This window comes from Coloeus monedula, assembly GCF_965178545.1.
Source record: "Coloeus monedula genome assembly, chromosome: 1".
Classification (NCBI taxonomy): domain Eukaryota; kingdom Metazoa; phylum Chordata; class Aves; order Passeriformes; family Corvidae; genus Coloeus; species Coloeus monedula.
Genome location: NC_138781.1, coordinates 60,887,152 through 60,908,410, shown reverse-complemented (window position 1 = coordinate 60,908,410; position 21,259 = coordinate 60,887,152).

Sequence of the window (21,259 nt, the reverse complement as noted above, 5' to 3'; positions counted from 1 at the left end):
ATGTAACCTATGTGGTTTATTGCTTTAAGTGAAATGAATATCAGATCTTGAAAATAGAGCAGATTAAAATGTTTAAGATTAAAATTTTTGAATTTAGACAGTATTTGTCCAATTCTGCTTACTCTGAAAAAGAAGCAGAAAAACTACTGTGATTTCCCCAATACCTTGAATAATTGCATAAAAATGATCTTGTAGGGTAGCCTATATTGAATGCTCTGTAAATGGAGAAGATACCTGTCAGAAATAGAGAGCATTGAAAGTACAATATCTGAATTTCAGTTCTACTGTCATGATTCTTAATTACTTATTTCCTCCATGCAGTTCTTAGTCCTACCCAGCCCTGCCTCCTTCTTTACAGTCCAGAAAGGGTTTAAATGTAGCAAAAGGACAAGAAGACAGTCGTACCTTCTTCTCAGAAATCTTCAGCCGTTCTGTAAAGGACAGCTTCCTGATTCTACTGTTTCACTGAATTCTTCAAAATTTACGTACAGTTTGGAGGCTGAATTCATATCTATTATAATTTTTTTTAAAGACCAAACTTTGCCCATTCTTAAGGTGACCTTCTGGTCTGTGGTATCATGGGAGTCAAATAACATTATGAGTCTTCATAGCATATTACTCTGGAATAAAGACAGTGATACTATGTTTCTCTTAAGCATGTGTTTTGGAAAATACATGACATCCACAAAAAAAAATCTGTGTTAGACATACAGGAGCTAACAGGGGAGCAGCTAACTAAAGCTGAGCATTATGAGATGCATAAAAATGAAGCTTATAATTTTATCAATTTTGTCTTTCATCTTTGATGCACTTAAAGGTTTTATTTTCATCCTGACTCCATGGCATATATAGCATCCAGTCAACATCAAAACAAACTGCTTGTCATTAAGTATTAAATTCCTTAAAGGGTAAATCTGTAAGTCTTTAATTTCTTTATAGTTTTTCCAGCTGGAGCTGGCACCACTCATGGCTAGAGAAGCATTTGGAATCCATAAATTGAGATGAAACTAATGAGAGTTAAACTTGAGAAAGGACTGTTTAAATAAAGCCCCGGGGAACAAATTGCATGAATATGCCTACATGACACAACATAGTGCTATTCCTAATGAACTGGGTTTTACACCAGAGGAAAATCATAGAAACATAGAGTCATAGAACCATAGCATGGTTTGGGTTAGAAGGGATCTTTAAAGATCATCTAGTCCAGCCCTGCCTGTTATGAGCAGGGACATCTTTCACTAGATCAAAAAACTTTTATTTGAACAGTATTGCAGACATCACTTCTTCTGCAGTCTGCCTCACCATGCACCTATCAATCCACCTGGGGAAATACACTAAACATTTTCAGAACTTGTTAAGGTTGAATCATTTTATGCAGCATAAAAAAATAGGCATTGAACAGTATTAACTGCACATATATTGTTTTAAAGTTATGTTTCTCAATGCATTCTTAGCTTTTGGAAAAGGCTTTACGTGGCTTAAATACAAGTTCTTGCCATAGGCCCTGCTTAGCACTCTATAGATTTGTTCTGTGCACAGTAAGCCAAAAAGAGACTTCTGTTTTCCTATTAGGCAAACTCAGGCTTGTAGCATTTCCACTGTGGCATTCTGCAGTGAACTTCCTGAAATGTCATCTCTGTTAACATACCTTAGCAGCTCACTATCTGGGTACCTTTGACTTGGCTACAATACGTTTCCTTATATTTTGCTAGGACCCTCCTAATACTTCTGAAAGAAGATCAGACATCAATAATGTTGCATGTGACAACCTTTTCTTTTTTTTCTTCCTGCAGTATTGGACAAGTCTTCTCCCTTATAATACAGGGACACTTTTTCTTCAGTTTATTTAAATATCATGTCAATGGGGCCTAGCATCATTTTCTCAACTAATATATGATAGCTGAGATGGACTTCCTAGTAAACAAGGCAGACCTTTTGTGTAACAATTTTTGAAACAGTCTGTCAGAAATGAGCAGGAAAAAGGCACAGGTAATTACAGCAGTATTTAACATGATGAGATATTGAAAACTCTCAGTAATATTGTAATGGTTTAATAATTTTGCTACTGGTCATCAATTGCTGTATGAGACCTAAGGATCCTACTTAGTATCAGCAACAGAGAAGCTTTGTCATCTGGAGACACCTCCATAACTTTCTGAGTTTCCAAGAAACGTACTGTATCTAGAAAGAGAGAATATATCTCCCAAAGTGCAATCAGCTACTGCAGACAGTGAAAAGCACATGATGACTGTTTCATGGTATCTTTTTCAGAAAACACAACTTTCCACAAAATATGAGACTGAGTAATATTCATCTCCCACAATCTCACATAAAGGTATACTCAGGCCCAGGTTAACAAGCAGCTGCTAAATGAAACAGAAGTATAGTTTCAAAAGGAATCAGACTAAGCTCATGGAGATCGGTAAGAGTCAGAACACGTATCAAATGTCGTCAATTATATGTCTAAACTTCAGTTTTAACACTGAAGTTTACAGACCTCCACTGATTTTCACTCTCATTATCAGTCAGTGACACTTAAAGGAAAGACCCACAGCACCTTCTAAATAGCTGCTAATGCTATATGCATTATATTGTTAAAATGCAGTCACAGTGTTTGCATACCACAGCTGAAACATCTCTTTGCAGAGGATGAGAGGATTTGGACCAGGCCATGGCATTTCATTTTGTGAGAGGATTTAATCCAGTGTAATTCTCAAAAAAGAGTACCACTGGTGTTTCCAGCGTAGAAAAGAGTCTTCTCTAAAAGTCCTGGGATCACCAATGACTTCAGTCCTATAAGGAGAAGCAGAAGATGAGGACTAAGGCTTTCCTATCTTCCTATCCCTTGGTAGACAAATCCCACCTGTGCAACTTAGTAAACACGTTACAGAAATGCAAAGGTAGATATCAGGTTTGCTGCAAGTACTCTTTATGCATTTTAGATGAAAGAGTTTTTGAATAAATACATAATGACTTTGTGGAAAAGCAACCAGAACCAAATTTCTTTTTCTGCAGGAAACCATTGGCTGAAAAAAACATACTTCCTGGCTCAATAGCTTTCTACTTCTCTTCTTCCACAACCTTTGTAGAACAATGTCTACCTAGTTAAGCTAGTGTCAAAGCTCTCACTATGCCACATGAAAATGCAACCTCCTCCCCAACAAACTTGATGCATCGCTTGTCTTTGGCCCTGCTTTTGTATGAAAGTGCTATTTTGCACCAATTTCAAACTTGAAGAGATCCTTTAGTGCTTCTCCAAATTGGTCTAAAAACTGGAACCCTTTAAGTACAGTACTGTCTTATTTCCAGATTGAGAATTGGAGTGAGGAAGACTGACAAGACTTCTGAGGACAGCCACAATGAGCAATTATAGAGGAACCTCACTGATGAAAAGGGAGGCACAGACAAAATTAAGAGGAATTTTTGGTAACTTATGGACTTAAGCATTTATATCTAACACTTCCAAGTACATTTGAAAATGCTAGTTAGAGAATTTCAGCCCATGGTATCTCAATTCACTTACAATTTTCACTGAATTATGTACAGTTACACCACAGGTACTACTATGGGGATAGCATCCCAGTGCATGTACTTTAAAAAATTGCCAAGAGTTTCTCTGTTCTACTTTGGTCAGAACCTGAAATTTACTATTTATTTCTCTTTTGACAGATAGGGTTTTTTTTCAGAAAATGCACTACAAGAATTCAACTTCAAATGACAGAAGCAGGAAATTGTTACTAGATAGCAATAGTCACAACAATACATTACTAGTAACATCCTTTCTCAAGAAATATATTGTCTGTGTGTATTTAAATGTCCACGCATATGCACACAGTCATACCACTTACATAATTAGTCGTCTTTGTGTTACTTTTTCTTAAAAAATTGTTTTTGACATCGTGTCACTAAGTGACTAATTAATTAGTCACAAGTACTCTGTCCCCTCTAGATATTATTGTTTACTAAGATGATCATCTGCCTAGGAAGACATGAACCACGTGTGTTTGGTCATTATATGATAGCTGACACTGAAGTTCAAAACTGAGCTACAACTCTAGAGGTTAAGAAGTCTGCCTTGATCATTAATTTAGGATATAATCTGGGAACAGTCAATTATTTTATTTGTGCTCAGCTTCCCTATCTGCAAAGCCAGGATACTAACACTGCTAAAAACTGTCAGAGTTTCTCCAATTCATGTTAACAGGGACCTGAAAAGTCAACCATCTGTCATGAATCAAAAATTTACAACTAATTGTGACTGCAGTAATACCATCAACAGCACATATGTGCTACAAGTAGGTCACGGAGATAATAGCCAGTGTGTCACAAACTCTCAAAGACTACATGAAGTATAGTTCTTATTTCATTTAAAAAAGGATTCAGCAGAGAAGCAGATCAAGGCCACACAGTAATGCAGTGATTATAGGCACAAGACTAGCAGTGATAAAACAGGAGCCCACAAGTAGAGCAAGACTTGAGACAGTAGCAGCTTAAGTAAGAGTATAGTAATTGATTGCTGTAATTTCTGCATGTTAACTCCAGGATGCAAGCAAGTAAAAAGAAAGAAAAAACCTTCTCTTTGATATAGACATACAGCTATTCATAGAAGCATAACCAGAAGGGATTGTTGCAGTCTGAGGATAATAGAAACTAAATTAATATCTCTTTCATGTTAAATGTTCTTGCTGCAGATTTATAAGCTTTCATTAAAAGCTCTGTTTAAGCATTGTCTTAACATAACAGTGATTAATATGTGATCCAGAAAGCAAAAAATCTAAACATGTGCTGATCACTTTGTAAGCACATTAGCTGTTTTAGCAACATTGTATATATGTTAATGTTATGATGACTATGCACAGGCATCACTTCATGGTCGTAAAAGGTGATGCATCAAATTAACCATGTACTCCCCCTTTGATATCCTTTCTCCAGTACTCAGAAAATCTGTGTAATTGGAAAAAACCTCCCAAATTTTCTTCTGCAAAATTATAAATCTGTAAGAACCTAGTTTTGTCCGTATTCTACTTTTCACTGATGAAAACTAAAATGTAAAATCTTTTCCCATGAATGTGTTATGAAAAAAAATAGACATTGGAGATTACTTGGATTTTTTACCTACAAAAATATATAGTTTTAATATTAAGAAGATTTTAGCATGAAAAAAAGGTAGTTTCTTTTGGAAACTTCTTTCAAAATAAAGTTACTGTAGAGTAATTGTTTTTAAGTAGAAATTAGTTGCTACATTATGTTGGGTTTTGACCAAGCCAACCTCCATGTGGGAAAACTTAGGATAAATTAATTGAAAACCCAGAATTATTTTCAGGGTCCTTCCTTCTTTGACAATGCAGTAAATAGAGACTAGTTTTTAAAAATAGACCCCATCCTTATATTTTCTGCCCCCCAGGCTGGGACCTGTTCCCTCCAGCCTGCTGCAGTTGTAGTGTAATGCTGCATGAGAGTTTATGAGAGCTCTCTGCAACTTCATTTCCCACATCATCTGGTTTTGGTCTGGATGTTGGAGGGTGGAGCTTGAATTGGAGCCCTGCTTTTTGGGTCATCAGGGTCCAAGGTTCCTCATGCTCCATGGTCTCCATTGTAGGTATATGGTTCTGGAGCCACATGTCCCTGTTTCAGCCCCTCTAACACTACACAGCCTATTAACTGTGTCCTGTAATTTGGCCATGTGCTGCAGCAGGTCATTAAACTGTGTACACTGTGCAGGTACTGCCTTTTCTCCAGGAGGAGTAACTGGGCATCTATTGCAAACTACCATCTGTATGGGTATCTCCTTCCTTGCCAGTTCTATCTGAGTGGAAGCATCAGACTTCTTAGGGGCTGTCTCAGTAGACACAATGGTTTTGGCTCTAAGTCAAGTGTCCACCATTATGACAGACACCTAGAGCACTAAGCACTTACCTGAGGTGTGGACCTACCTGCAGATTACTGCATCCTCCGTGCATGCCCTGCATGGGCAAACTGCCATGTCATGTGCTTCTGACGTGTCATATGCTGTTTGCCTATCCTGTTCACCGGGGTGTTAGAGTCAAAAGTTTATGACCTTTTGTGCTCCCAGCTTTTCCAGTCCCACTAATGACTCTCTGTAATAGCTTCTCCTTGCTAATGTTGTGTTGGGGAAGCAGTACAGACAGAGTTTTAAATCATCTTGATGTGGCATTTAACTTTGTTAAATGCCTTCAGTGCTCAATGGAAAATAAAAATATTCACTTAGGGAATTGCTACAGCATTTTAAATTCAGAACTTCACCAATTTTCCAGTAGTCTCCCCTTATGAAAAACACCATTTTCTTCCAGAGGGAGCTCCTAACTCTCTTATGCTTCTGAGAAAATGCCAACTGTACTTGATGAAATACAGTTGTTTGCTCCTGATGCTTTCCATCCTCATCCTATAATCTGTAATACTGAAGCAAACATTAGAAACTACAGCTTAGGCTCTGGATGTCATATAGTTGACATACCAAGTCACACATTATTTCTTTTAAGTTCTGATTTGATCTCAGTCCAGGTTGTTGCTGAATTTTCATTAACCAGTTGAGTGAGCACACAGTATCATAAAGTGCTTTTATAGCAAAATAAGCAGTTTCTCTCACCTCTTCCAAAGGAGATGTTCCTTTAAAAAACTAAAATAAAATTCTTCTAAACACATGGACAGCTAGAAGATTAAAAAGATTACCTGCCAATGTCTAGAATGAATACAGAATACATTATTGTAGACAAATTACTTAACATATTGTGTGTGGAGGATTATTGTTACTATAGCAATAAAATGTGCTTTGATGACTTAAATATTGTGTGCTATAAATCTTCATTAGGAATTCTCTTATTACGAGAACACTTTCTGCATTTCACTGAATTAAGATGGAGAGAAAGAGGTGCTTCCATGAGCATTTGAACATGCTGACCTAAGAAAAATACTGTCTCACTCTCCTGCTATCATCATTCAAGACTTCATCTAAAGCAAGACATAAATGATCAAAGTTATTGAACTGAAAATATTTGAAAGAATTGGAAAAAATCAGCCATAACCTGTTTTTTACAGATATAGAAAAAATTTTATCCTTTAATAATACTGTTCTCCTTTATAATTTCTTTTTGGGTTTGTGAATTTGGATATAACTGGTTTATCTTACAGCACCAAATTAAAGTATGAATGATTTCAATATACAGTTGGATGTTGTTCTAGTAGTGCACATGTAATTATACTATGAGACAGTTCATAATCATGTGGAAATCAGTGAGTTTCTTGTCTTGTTCTGTATAATATTTTTGTCTAATTTTTCTTTCTGGATACATGTTAGTTCTTGAAAATCAGGTCAAAGTCTCTTTTAAGGTAGAAAAAAATTTTGTTCCAACAATTTTTTTTTTCTGCTGCAATGATTATTTCGGTCAGCTTTCAGGGTGTATACAGCCCTGACCTAATGGATGTGAAAACTGCATGGATCAATAGTTCTGATATGGCCAATGTTCCTTGCAGGAATCTGAACTCCACAGAATCCCTAAAAAGGTAACAGCAACATTCCTGCCAATGCAAATCTGTGTGCTTTTGTATATTAAAATCTGTAACTCGTTGACAAAGTAATACCGTTACAATCTTATTGGTATGAGAATTTCAGTGTTTGCAGCTGCTGATTTTTTAATACTTTAATTAACTGCAAAACAGTATATGTGCTGGTTTTGTAATCTGTCCCATAACAACAAATACGGTGTTTGTGAGTGTGCATTTGCTAGAATTAACAAACAAAGGAAACCATTTACTGTTCTTTTTTTATATATATAATTGAAACGCTTCAGGAGGTTAAATGATCCTTGTATAATCTGAGAGAGTACTCTGCACATATTAGTATTGGAATAAAGTACTTCCCTGCAGGTAAGATGTACCTAAAAGCTTTTTCATGGCTTGAAAGTCGTCTTGTCTACCACATAGCTGCAGTGTTCTGGTGAAGCCATCATGCGTCTGACAGACCTGCCAAAAAAACCGAGGCTAAACAAAGCACTGGAGTTGGAAGTTAGAGTATGCTTAATGAGTGGAAAGCTTCATATTTTAGAAAATGGATCCTACAGTGCTGACAAATTTAAATGTCGCTTTTAGGCTAAAATCTACCATGAACACGAATTGAATGTGCATTTTTTTGAGGGCAATGGAAGTTCTTTTAAATTGAGCTGGAAGACAAAACAGGAGTCTTCATTTGAGTGTATGCATTGAAAACTGGATAGGAGGGGAAAGGGTTAGAGAAACCAAGATATTTCTAGAAAGTGTGAGGAAAGGGAGGAAGGATGAAAGTACCAATTATGGAATCTTCCATTCTCAAGGTGATTTAGGGATGGAGGAGTACTTGATTTTTTTTAAAAACTATGTGCAAATATTGATTTTCACTTGTTCCTCAGGCCTGTGCAGGGTCTGGATGCGGCTTGGCCTGAAAATTCAGGTGCACTGAGGTTCTACCAAATGCTGTTTCAATAGAGCCTTAGGGAATCTGAGGTTTGTAAAGATGACAGACTGGAACAAACCTTCTGCTGTTTAGTTTGCACAGAGGGAAATGATCCTGCTTCTCCTTGCCCATCCTCATGTTCAATTTGTTTGTTTTTCTGTAGCTGAAGCTTGATGTCCAGACTCACTTTTCTGTCTTTCTGCCTCAGATAAATCTTTCACTGAGGGCACAGTTTGCTTGTTGTTGCTAGATTTTTTACCCCCAAAGAAGTCCCAAGAAGTCCCCCAAAAAATCCCAAACAATGAAACCACCAAAACAACACTTTAGGGTTTGACTTCTGGTGTTTTCAAAACATTTTATTAATAGTTATGCTAAAATACTCCTAATTGTGTACTCAGAGTGATCTGACATACTGTATGAAAAACCCACAAAGAGAAAAAAGCCTTCAGAGACTTCAGATGTCTCATCTTGTTTCAAACTTAATTTTGATTTGGCAGACTGTTCTACCTCTTCACTGATGAAGGACTGTGTGTGAAATCAGGATGTACTATATTTAATGCATCTCACATGGATACATGTGCATTCATGCAGAAGTTTGGCTGCACCTAGGTAGCAGATCTCACACTGCCATAAGGGCTGGATCTCATTTTACAGGTGTAATATACAGTGCATGTATTTATAAGTTAAGAGAGACAAGGAGGAAAAAATGTCAGGAAAAAACCCCCAAGCCTTTGTGCTGATTTAGGCAACTCTGATACAAATTTAAAGGTGATATTTCCCCCACCAAAGATGTTAGTTATGTGGGTGAGGATTAGTTTTTTGCATTTGAATATTTCCAACAATGTGTGATAAAGAAGGCTGGTATCTGCAGAGGAAGTAGGAGCTCTAGGAGAGCACATCACACTTCTTGTTTCACATACATTACCAATGGAATGGGTTTCCCCAATAATGCAAATTCCTTGTAAGGGCTCTCAGTTACCACATATAAGGTGAAAATGCCACTCTGTGTGTTCATCAACAAGCTGGCTTACATTGTGTGTTTTTTATATATAGTCTACAATAATTAACACTGTGCATTTACTGTGCAGTATGGGAATATAATACTTACAATTTTGGTGCTTCTTTGTTTTTTAATACATGATAAAGCAGGGGAAGAAGCCAAATGTATAAATCTATAAAAGATGTTACATCATCACAAGATGTAATCTGAGACCCACAGTGAACCACTTAGTGCCTTTACACAAAAAGCGTCCATCACTTTGGAGTGTGGGAGGACTAACTCTGGGCAATTTGTGAGTGACAAATTGGCATTGGTTGAAAAAAAGCACAGTAGTTATGTGTTCTAAAGAATACACACCACTCCTTGCTCCCTGGCATCCATAAACTCTACTTTCTACAGTACTACTTTTTATAAACAAAGACAGGTAATCATCCACCCATATATTGACCATCATTTGCAAACTAGTTTCTCACTGTCCCCATTTAGAAGGATGCAGTCAGGGTAAGGACCTTCCAAGACTGCTCAGTTCAAAATCCACTCAAGATTACTCAAGATTATTGTGAATTGCGTACTGGAGCTGTATTTCTCTCTCCAATAGAGTACAAAAGGAGCTACAATGATTAACCAATTTGCTAATCTCTCTTAAACTTAGACCCAAGGGTGAGGTATCATTTAAGTTACATGGTTAAATGCTATTAACCAATGCCTTCTTTTTTTTTTTTTTTTTTTTTTTTTTTTGGAGAGAGCGTAAAACTTGGCAATTGCCCTTATTTTAAATATCAAATTCTCTTTGAATAAAGTTGTTCAGTGGAATGGCCAAGTTCCTACCCAGGTGGAATCTGTAATAAGCACTCTAATGAGAAACAAAACCGTGACAGCTTTCAATTTTTGAAGTGTTTGCAGCATCTATTATAAATCAGACAGTATAAATACTGAGGAAATCAGCTTTTCCATTTTTTGAAGACTTTTTGAAATACTTAAGAGTAACTATCTTATATGTGAATTGTGCTGCCTGTTAGTATCAGTTCCCTAAATTTAGTTCATGCTGTTACCATTGAAATCCCCACACTTATGACACACACCCACTAGATATTATTGCTTACTGCTGAAGTCTAGCATCCACTGGCAATTTGTCCAGCAGCTTGAAGGCTCTCTGGAGTTTCAAAGCATGTTTTAAATCCCCCAGGAGTGAAAAACACGGTCAGCAGTTGTCATTTAGGGATGAGACAGGTACTGAACTTCAGGTTGAAAATGCAAAGATGTCATTTTACACCTCTGAGCCATCACAATTGTCACAGTGTTTAGTGGTTCAAAAGAAAATATTTTTCCATAGAGCATTTCAATGGATCTCCCCTGCTAATCCATCTGTTTGAAAGCCTATTTGTCTACAGTCCTTCAAGAAAGTTTTCAAGTGTTTGTTGCTAGTGTGATTAGGCAGCAAACCCAAAAACTTGGCAGAAGAGATGTGCCTATAGAGGAAGAGTTGTAAGCCTTCTAAAACTGTCCTGAAACCATCTGTGAGCCTCTCTATTAATTCTGGGTCTTCTGTAGTATTTAAATTTAAGGGTCCATTTTAAAATAACAGTCAGAATATAAAAGCCAAGGAACAGTTAGCTGCAGAAGAATTTTCCATTCTCAGTATGTCTAAAACTGATTTGCTGACCTTCATTTTGCACTGTTAACTTCCATCCATTTAAATTTTTTGGCTTTCTATTTGAAAAGTAGGCAATCAGGAGGGAAAAAGACAACTGATGTACTAATGGTAATTTCCTCTATACTCTTGGGGGAGTAGGCTCCATTTCGCACAACCTCTAGAATTGCGTGCATTATAAATTCTGCTCCTGCATTTAGCTTTAACTGAGTGCATTTCATTAAGAGTTAAACTCTTAATTTAGGCTGTTAATGAATCCTTTATAGTGAACAACCGTAAACGTTCAAATGTTCAAATATATCTTACAAAAACCAAATACACATTGCTCAGAATCTTAAAGTGATTCCTAGAATATAGTTCTTCCTGTCATTTTTCCTTTTGACAAAACACTAACAGAGATTCATAAAGCAAAAAGAAGACATTCCTCTTGCAATATTTGAACACCTACTGCAAATAATGAATGTGTGAAAAGAATAGAAAACGCACTCAGAAAGAATCCAGTGTATGGCAAAAAACTGGCTACCTTAGCCTGTATTTCAGAGTCCCTTCTCTCTTGTGATAGTGATCACCTTTTGCAAGTGGTTTTGGGGGATTTTTTTCATATAGTGTGGCATACACTAAATGTAGCATATGGTACCTACGAGAACATACATGAATGCATATACATATGCTTCCTGCAATATAGATGTATGCAGTACAGAGCATGACCCAAAACAATTTTATAGTACTGACTGTGATGGATGTTTTCAGGACTGCTCAGTAGGCAAAAAACAAACAGGTGCACATATTACATGCATCTGCATGAAAGCTAGCACTTTGCAGCAGGGATACAGGAAGACTTGGGACAAGCCCTTGTTGTGTTACTAATGCACAGTAGCCATCTTTAGAATGGTCTTAAGTGCTGCAGAAGATCTGCAGTACCTGCTGTGTTCTGTAATCACATTTTCAAGTTCAGTTGTTGCATTTAATATCCCTCTTACTCCCATTGCCTTTTAACTGTCTGAAGTAAGATGCAAGAAAATGTTATGACAATAAATATTGACAGACCAGAAAAAAGTTCACCTCATCAGGATTTGAATTTCTAGGGCAGGATTTTACAGTGACTGAGCTATTGAAAGGAAACTGGGAAGAGAAATATTCTTGTCTGAAAGGAGAAAGACAGCTGTTAACTGTCTGAGAAACTAGGTAAGGTCTCTGAACAGTATCTCAAGCAGAAGTATGTCTGTTTTGGTAGCACCGATCTGTGTGGGCAATCATAGGAGTTCAGTTCTCTGGTAAACCATGGCACTGGCACGTTGAAGTAAGCACCCTGAAAAAAAGCTGATAATTGTCTAGAACAGCAAAGAAATGGAGCCCTTCAGAAATTAGCTAGGATCAGATTTAGGAAAGCAGTGAACTGAAACCAGACAAAAATGAAATGAAGGAATGCCTCAAGTGGGGTTCAATTAGAATTTTAGTGTAAGACCTCTTGAAATACTGACACACCTGCATGACAGCAATGCCTTACATGAAAATTCCATTCCTTGTATTATTGCTCTTGATGCATCAAAATGTGTTCCGCGTAACACTTAGTTGATCTATTCTCTCATTAGAGCAAACTACTGGTTACACATGTTCCATAAGGCTGTTCTTGTACAGAGTATTCTCTGGTTCCTTGAAGGCTAATTCACCAGCTGACTAAAGACAGAAGTTTGATGTGATCCAGGCAAAGATGAAGAGCAAAAGACATTGACTGGCACATTGAACAAAGGTATAGAGGGGAAAACCAATATTCACAGGATCTGGTTATCTGCTAATGTTGGTTCACAAGTGATGATGTCTAACATACAACTGTCATGATAATGCATGAGACTTGGGAGATAACTGCAAGTTACTTCTCTGTAAAAATATAAAATCAATTTTTTTAATCCATATCTTTCCAGTAAATACATAAAAATAATTAAAAAATGAGAAGAAAACTGAGAGAAAAAGAGCAATTATACTTTGACTGCAGTGGGAGACGATGACAGATGTCATATGAATTTGCCTTTACTTCCCATAACTAAGGCATCATGCAAACTTTTCTTTTAAATCCTCTCATTTACATATAAACACTATGTATCACACTTTTAATGAGGAATGGGAAGCTATCTCTAGTGCTGAACTGAAGAAATTTGCTTTGATTTTCAAAAGCACTTAAGAGACTCAGATGCCTAATTAAAGTGAATAGGAATAAGACATACAAGTCCATGTGTGACTCCAAAAAAACTCATCCAAATGTTGATATTCTTTTCTAAAAAAAACATGAATTCCACTAGTTCAGAACCTGACCTAAATCAAGAGTACTTTGTCACTCTAGGCAATGCACAAGTCAAATTGAAAAGGCCATGACTGTGCTTATAAATTAAAAGAAACCACAATATATTTTTGAGCACTGGCATGCAGTTGTCCAATACTGTTACATTGCTGGCACACTCCCCAGCATGGTTCTGGTCCAGGCCAGCCAGAGTTTCCAGAGCAATCCCCATGCACAGTCTGGAAAATGGCATGGGCCCTGTTAGTAAAGGTTCTGCCTGTTTGATGGACTTCCTCTGGCCAAATAATTCTAGCATTATCCTTTTAAACTGTTTGCCTACATACACACCAGCAAGTCCTCCTGCAGCATCCTCTTTCCTATGCATATGGTTTAAATCTTGGCTGGTTTTTTTTTTTTTTGAGAGTTGATGAGGAAGATTTGCCATAAAAAGTTTGTGAGTTAACAATGTCATAAGTAGTTACATACTGTGTTAGCATGCTTTTGTTACACTCTACCAACCCTGGGCTAAAGGTAGCTTCAGAAGATGTCAAAGAATGGCACCAAGGTAAGCAGTGGAAGTGGGAGCAGGAATGGTGCCAGGACCCACTGAATTTTGGACCGTGCAGAAGCTGCGGGAGACATGCAGAAGCACCTAACACTCTCCATGGTTACTAAAGGGTTCAGGGAGGTGGGATAATATGCAACAATCTGTTTTGCTGCAGGTATGTGAAGTACTGCACATGGAGCAGAGGTGAGGAGACTGTGTCAGGTATGTTGGGTTAGAAAAGCAGTGAGGAGGTAGATGCAAAGGTCTGTAGGATGCAATAGGAGTCAAGGCTTTGCCCACCACCTTGCTGTCAGTATATGGTATATTCCAAAATACAGTCACTACTGTATTTTGAAAGAAGGGAGAGTTTAAGTGTATAAACACAGCTGTGTCATACCATATGGCCTCAGGCTAAAGAGACCCATTTCTATTACTCAGGTGTAGTGAATGCGATTTAAGAGAATAAATCAAGAATGATGACATAAGTTGGGTGAAGCAAGGAAGCCAATATTGCTGGCAGGAAGGGCACAGCAATGTGAAAACTAGGCATGGAAAGAAGGAACATGCTATATGAAAGGAAAATGAAGACTGAAAAAGACAGGATGAACAAAAGAATGAAGGGAGCAAGGAAGAAGAGGGAAAGAATTAAAGAGACAGAGAAAGGAACAAAAGGCAAGAGCATATTTCCAGGTTAATCAGCTTTAGTTTATTTATTCACATGCATTTATTATATTGCATTTCCTTGGTACATGGCCCACATTCTTATTTAGAGAGAAGGAAATGACAGAATAATGGGCAGCAGGGATTCACACATTACTTCATCCATTACTGGGTATGTTACTCTTTTTTCAGAGGTTTATGCATTTTTTAAAACACCATGCCCCAGCAGTACGAAATTCTGTATTTAAATTTTAAACAGAAGGGTTGAGTGAATTTAGGCCTGCAATCTTGGCACTTTCTTGTTCCTCTCTGTATACAAGTTCAGACTGCCATGGCTGAATCAGGAACCGAACAGGATATTTTCAGGAAAGCATCAAGGGAGAGTGAAGCTATTAAAGGATATTGTCATGCTGTTGAAGAATATTTTCATGCTTTTCTGAATCTGCTTGCAGTACTGTCTCTCAGTGATCATTGTGCTGTCGTTATGGTTAAAAAGCTTGACTCTAATTCTATCATAGATGGCTGTTTTTCAGGTGAATGGATTTCTATTCTAGCTTGTTTGATTAGGCTTGCCAAACTGTTGAAGAGGGTTTTAAGTTAAGTTTGCTGGGGGACTGGAACCTCAATCCATGCAATTTAAACTGGTTTAATTCAAGAGCCAGCAAAAGATTCCCTGAGCCTGAAGAGGGATCACAGGCCACCGGGAGAGCACCTGAAGATAAGCACAAAGGAATCCCAGCCATTCCAGTCAGACAGTCAGCTTCACCGGAGGCCCAACTTAAATGCCTCTATGCAAGTGCATGCATAACACACAGTTTTTAAGAGGTTTTTGAACATGTGGGGATTAAGTCAAGCAGTGGATCACAAGGAAACCAAACAGGAAGATCATCTTAGAATGAAAATTGTTGTATATAAAAGAAGTAGTCTTTCACTAGCTACTAGTTTCCTTGCCTACACAGCAAGACTCTACCTCTGAGCCTTTGGTGAAGAGAGATGTCACAGTATATAAAAATGTTCTGCAAGTGTAAGGAAAAAGGTTCTTTGAATTTCCTGTTCTAAGCACTATCATTGCAAGTAACTTAATCTAGATGCTTCTCTCTTCTTGTTGTCCTTTTTCTACAGACCAGGTCTGAGAGCCTTTACTGAAACTGAGTCTGTAATTTTCACTGTAGCGTTTCCAGGAGGTAAAATCTAGCAGGAATATGATGCTACTAGAAATAGTACTGTGGACTTCTTACTGATATCTTGCTTCTTGCTATCCAGCTACAGTAGGAAAAGGAGAATTAGTTGAAGAAAGCTTTACCAAGTCTGTGAGTTGGAAACATCTCCCGCTCCACAAACTTTTACAGAGACAGTTTTATTTCTCATTGAACTTGTTGAAATGTTGTTTAACAGGCATTTACAGAAGAGAGATCTGAGAAAAGAGCACAATCAAGAATATTAAAGAACTTGAATTCCTACTAAGTATTTATACATTAGATCTATCCTTCCTGAGTTATTTATGGCAAAAATATTTTTAACTGAAACGTATTGACGTCTGGATAAAACTAAAGTTAAAATTTTTTATGAGTAGATTTGCCAACTAGCGTGTTTGTGGATCAGTACAGATGGATTTGAGTGTATGTAGAGAAAGAGTTTTTAGAATGTAAAAGCAAAAAAGATCTAAAATTAGTTTTCATTAGTGTTTTCTACAAAAAATTTGGGTTTTGAAGTGTCTTCTGATTTCTCCAAATTGACAGAATAGGCACAGACCTCCAAGCATATGAAACTACAATTCCTTCTAATGGCTATAACAAGGTTTTTTGTTCTGCTTCTGTGATTACTATTCATTTAATAAATATTTCAAATGCACCATTGTAAAAGATGCATGGAGATGAAGGAGCAGAACTTGTTATACCCTCTTGCAGATCTCATCTCCTATACCTGGCCCTAGTGGCTCCAGTTCAACTCTTTTGGTGACAGATGTATTGGAGAAGATTGCAAGTCCAAGGTATCAGTCTTGTTCCAGGAGTAGGTCACTGAACTAGTCACCCAGAAAACAACTTCTCCCTTACTCCATCATCTGGCAAACTCTGAATCCTCTGGGTCTGTCTCTGGGGAGGAGAATTATTCTTTAATTTACTACCACCCCCCTAGAGAGCTCATCCAGGATTAATGGATATTTGTTGAGATTTCTTGGAGTATGTGACAAGCTGTAGTGGTATTTTTCAAGACCTTATTGAGTTGACTTGGTGTTTTCTCAGAATAATGATAATTTCTTACAGGTATATAGCATGTGAGCGTGTACACTCTGAAGAGAGGCTCATTTATGGGAACTGGAATTTCTTTTACTTGTGTGCATCCACAGCCCAGCCTCCACACCATCTGTACTAATGTATCATTAGTAAATGTACTGATACTGAGAGCAGAATATCCTTCTGCTGACAGCTGGCTTCACAAAGCTGTAGAACATGGAAACAAATAGAAAACCTGATCTTGTGGTTAAGCACCTGCCCATGAGTTCAGAAGTGCTGTTTAAGCAGTATTCTGTGGTCCCAGTAGGTATTTACAATTCAGAAAATTTTCTTTGCATGTTAAACTGCACTTCTACTGGGAATAAATAAAATTTTAATTAATTTAATAATATCAAGATATCACTTTGAGAAAGCATTTTTTTCCTAACTGTAGTGATACTTCAGGCATTTTAGAAAAATTTATTTAAAACACCAGACGTACAATGATTTCTCAAGGTGGTATAGAAATAGGTTCAGTTTTAATTTTGGAATGGAAAAAATTAAGTGATAAATTGTGAAATATTTTCAGGTGAACTACTGATCCAGATTAAGGATGAGTTTAATTACAGTATTTTCATACAAAATATTCCTACAGATTCAATAGCCAAAGTAGATGACTTCTAAATAATAAAATTGATACTCTTGATAACATTTTCATTTGGAAAAGCATTTTAAAAATATGTGGCAACATTAAATGGTATTTTACTCATAAACCTAAAACAGTGGCTTAGTCTTTTTTACCAGCTGCTGCTATTTTTTTATGAACCTGTTAAGAAAACCACTCAGATACTGTAAAGTTTTGCTTAAAATGCCATTTTTTAGAGCTCAAACTATAAAGAGGAGACTTGGGAATCCTGGACTGAATGGCAATGCCTAGGCATCCAAGGACAGCACAGTACACCATGCAGATATTGTCCATGGAAAGGTTATCTCATTTTGGTCATTCAAGACCTCACAGGATTTTCTTAAACAGCTCTAATAGTCATTTTAAATAAAAGAGATGTTCACATGAGAAATTCTGACTGTAGTTTTGGATAAAGGCAAGGATGTACATAGTGGCTGATGCCACGTGGGAGCTGCCTGAAGCTTCCTCTGCTGTGGTGAGTCATGATCTGCAATGATTTGGATGAGGTGATCCCACAGCCAGGGAACACACACAGCACAGTGCAGGCCTCAGCCTGTCCATGTGAACTGCGATGTGGATCACCAGCTCTTTCATGTACAGCAGTCTCCTGGTCAGGACTCCTTCAACTAACAACACTGTCTCTAGAATCCAAGACAATATTGTTGATAGTCTCTGTGAAAATTAAACCAGTCCATATTTGCAAAATTGACAGTAGGTGAGTATCATGGTACATGATAAATTTGTCTAAGTTGCAAATACAAGAAAGGATCTCGAGAGTGCCTTTGGGTTATCCAAGGCTGCTGTAAATAAACAGCATTTGTGTGATATAAATGGAGCTGTGATGATGGCCACCAGTGAAAGATCTAGCCCTGTGACTCAGGCTCCTTTACCCTGTACACACACTAATAAAAAATTGATCAAGCAATAGGAGTCCTTTGGAACTAGCATTAGTTTTGTTTTCACAAAAGCTTAAATTTTAAACTAGGAGCAAGAAGTAGAATATTAACTGTCAGAATTTATTAAAATCTAATTTGTTATTGCTAGTTCAACTCCTTTTTGGTAAACTCCATATCAGGAGTGGGGGAGGGAGAGAGAGGACACAAGAATTGGATGCAAGGATCTACATAGAAGACACAAAGGTTCATATGGAAGAGACAAAATTTTCCTCTTGGACATGAGTACTCTTGCTGCAGTCTGGTAGCTTTTTGCCTCTCTGATGTTTTGCCTTTCTGGGAAGGAAGATATTTTCCCTTTGCTTAGGCTTGTCACAAAGAACTTTTCTGTGGTCTAGAACAAGTGAGGTTTTTGAAGGGTTATAAGCTGTCTCCTCTCATAAGGTCTAGGAAGCTGAAGTAGACAATCAGCCTGGATGCTGACTGTCACCCCAAGACACAGGCCAAGGAAATTATCAGATCACTTTCTTTTCTGTGTCCTCCTCTGTCACGCTTGTCCTAAGCAGGCTGTGGTGAAGCTATGTGCTGAACACAACCTTAGGGCTCCCCTATGGCAGCACTTGCTACAGCCTTCCAAGACAGCTGCAGAAAGCACTTTAACTGGCAGTGCAGAAATTTAAAGCCTTTTGGGAAAAAGTTTCTCCTCTTTGGAAGTTTTGTTTCTCTTAGTCTGCAAAAACTGTTCCAGTACATGTAGCTGTAAAGCAATGGTTGAGAGCAGATTTTGCCACATATTGAAAAACTATGTATGAGACAAGGAGCTATGTTCACATCCTGAGCAGGCTTGTCTGACCTTAGGTTATCAGTAGCAAACTGACATATTATGCCAAAAAATCTGAGGACTTACTGCTGCTATAACTTCCTCCAGGAGAGAAATGGGCTTTTCCCCAGCAGTTTCTGGTGGATCAGTCATGTCTCTCCTCAGATACCCTCCCTCTTTTTCAGTGGCTACTTTGGGGAAATTAAATTTACTTGATCCCTAGTAAAACTAAACTATTCACTGTAGCAAAAAAAAGTACTTTTAAAATGCAGATCTTGAGATTTGATCCTCACTGATGAGAGGAATGTTAGGTGGATAAATTCCTTTCATTAATTTTACACTGATGAATAGACACAAACTGGCATGTGGAAAAGACAGGTGGTTCAGTACAGAGTACTACAAACAGTGGGTTTGTTTTGGTTCAAGAAGGCAACAAAAATAGTGCAATTTGTCCCTCCATAATATACTATCTTAATTATGTGGTGCATATCCTGACCCAAGACTCCAGAAAACACATTTCTCTGTAGAAATCAGCATCTTTTTAGTTACACAAAATATGTTTTGGTCTTTTCTCATGGATGTGGTTAAGAACAAACCTCTGCAGAGATTTCACAGAAAGGCAGTAAAAGATAATGATACTTGCATTTGAGTTTTGTGGTCAGTGTTACCGTTAAGTGAAATGCATCCTTTACTTTCACGATGTGAATACAAAAATATATAGCAAACTTCAGGAATATTTACTTGAACACTTCCAGTAATTAATTTGCTCCATGACTCAGGCAGATGAAAAATGTTGTATTGTTTTTCTTTACAGAAACACTACTAATACTGTCACAACTATCTAGATTTTTTTCTCCCATTGTTACAGGAGAAACTATAACAACATGGCTACAGCTACACAATAGCAACAAGACTGCTTTGAAAAATCAGACAGGTATTTTCCAGGTATCCAGGCTCAGCTAGAGCTTACAGGCCTGTGTACCTAGTCACTGGCTCTCCTGCATGTACTCTACTGCTATTAGGAGAGAACTCTCAACAACCTACATGATTGATGAAATAAGATGGAGAACATGTAAGGCTTACAGCAACTCGTGCTAGTAGTGATGAAAATCATGAAAGAGCCTTTGATGAAGGCCTTTCTGTATTTATTTGGTTCAGATGAAGAGAATAATTAAGAAAACATATTAAACACTGTAGAAAACGTATTAAAAACAATCCAAAAACCCTCCACAAAACCTCAAACAAAACACACAAAATTTAGATTTTGACAAGCTGCACACAAAAGCATCCTTTTGTACAAGGAGCAGGAATCCCCATGCTCCAGTGTGACAGATGTTCTTAGTAAAATACAAAGTAAAACAATGCCCTCAATTCCATCATTTTGGTATTTTTCATATGAGTTCACTAATTACCCTCTGTGGGAATAACGTTGCCGCTTGATTCACAAGCTGATGCAGTCTGTGAAAATGCTGCATTGGCTGGTGACTGCCTTGGAAATGAAATTTCTTAGGATAATACAAATGTCTGAGTTTGTGTGTAAAGCCATACAGCTTAAGAAGTTTAAAATTACTAACTGCTTCTTTAACACTTTCTTGCCTGCCCACATCAAGTTAAAAATGTCAGGATGAGACGTAAAAATACATATGCCATTTCATGTTTCCTTCTCCAGCTGTAAAATGTATGGTTTTGGGCACCTGGGAAGATAGCTGACTACTCTATGCTCTCATCAACTAAGAGCACTCTATGAAAAGAGAAGTGATTGGTGTCAGCTGAGATGATGCGAATATGTGTGGTTGAAAGGAGCTTCATGAGACAGGGAAGAAATTTGCCACACATCTACAGAGATGGGCATCCTTCATTGTGGTTGAATGCTTTGTGTGTACCCAGATTTTACACTAATCAACTGAAAAAGGCCAGGGCATGATCTGAAGCACTGTCACATAAGCAACATTGCTCTGCCTGGCATGATTTGATCTATGCCATCTATCACACTCTCATACAACATTTCGAGGACACTGTTGGTTCAAAGACTGTGCTCCTAATATAATAAATGGATGAGGTTTCCCTTT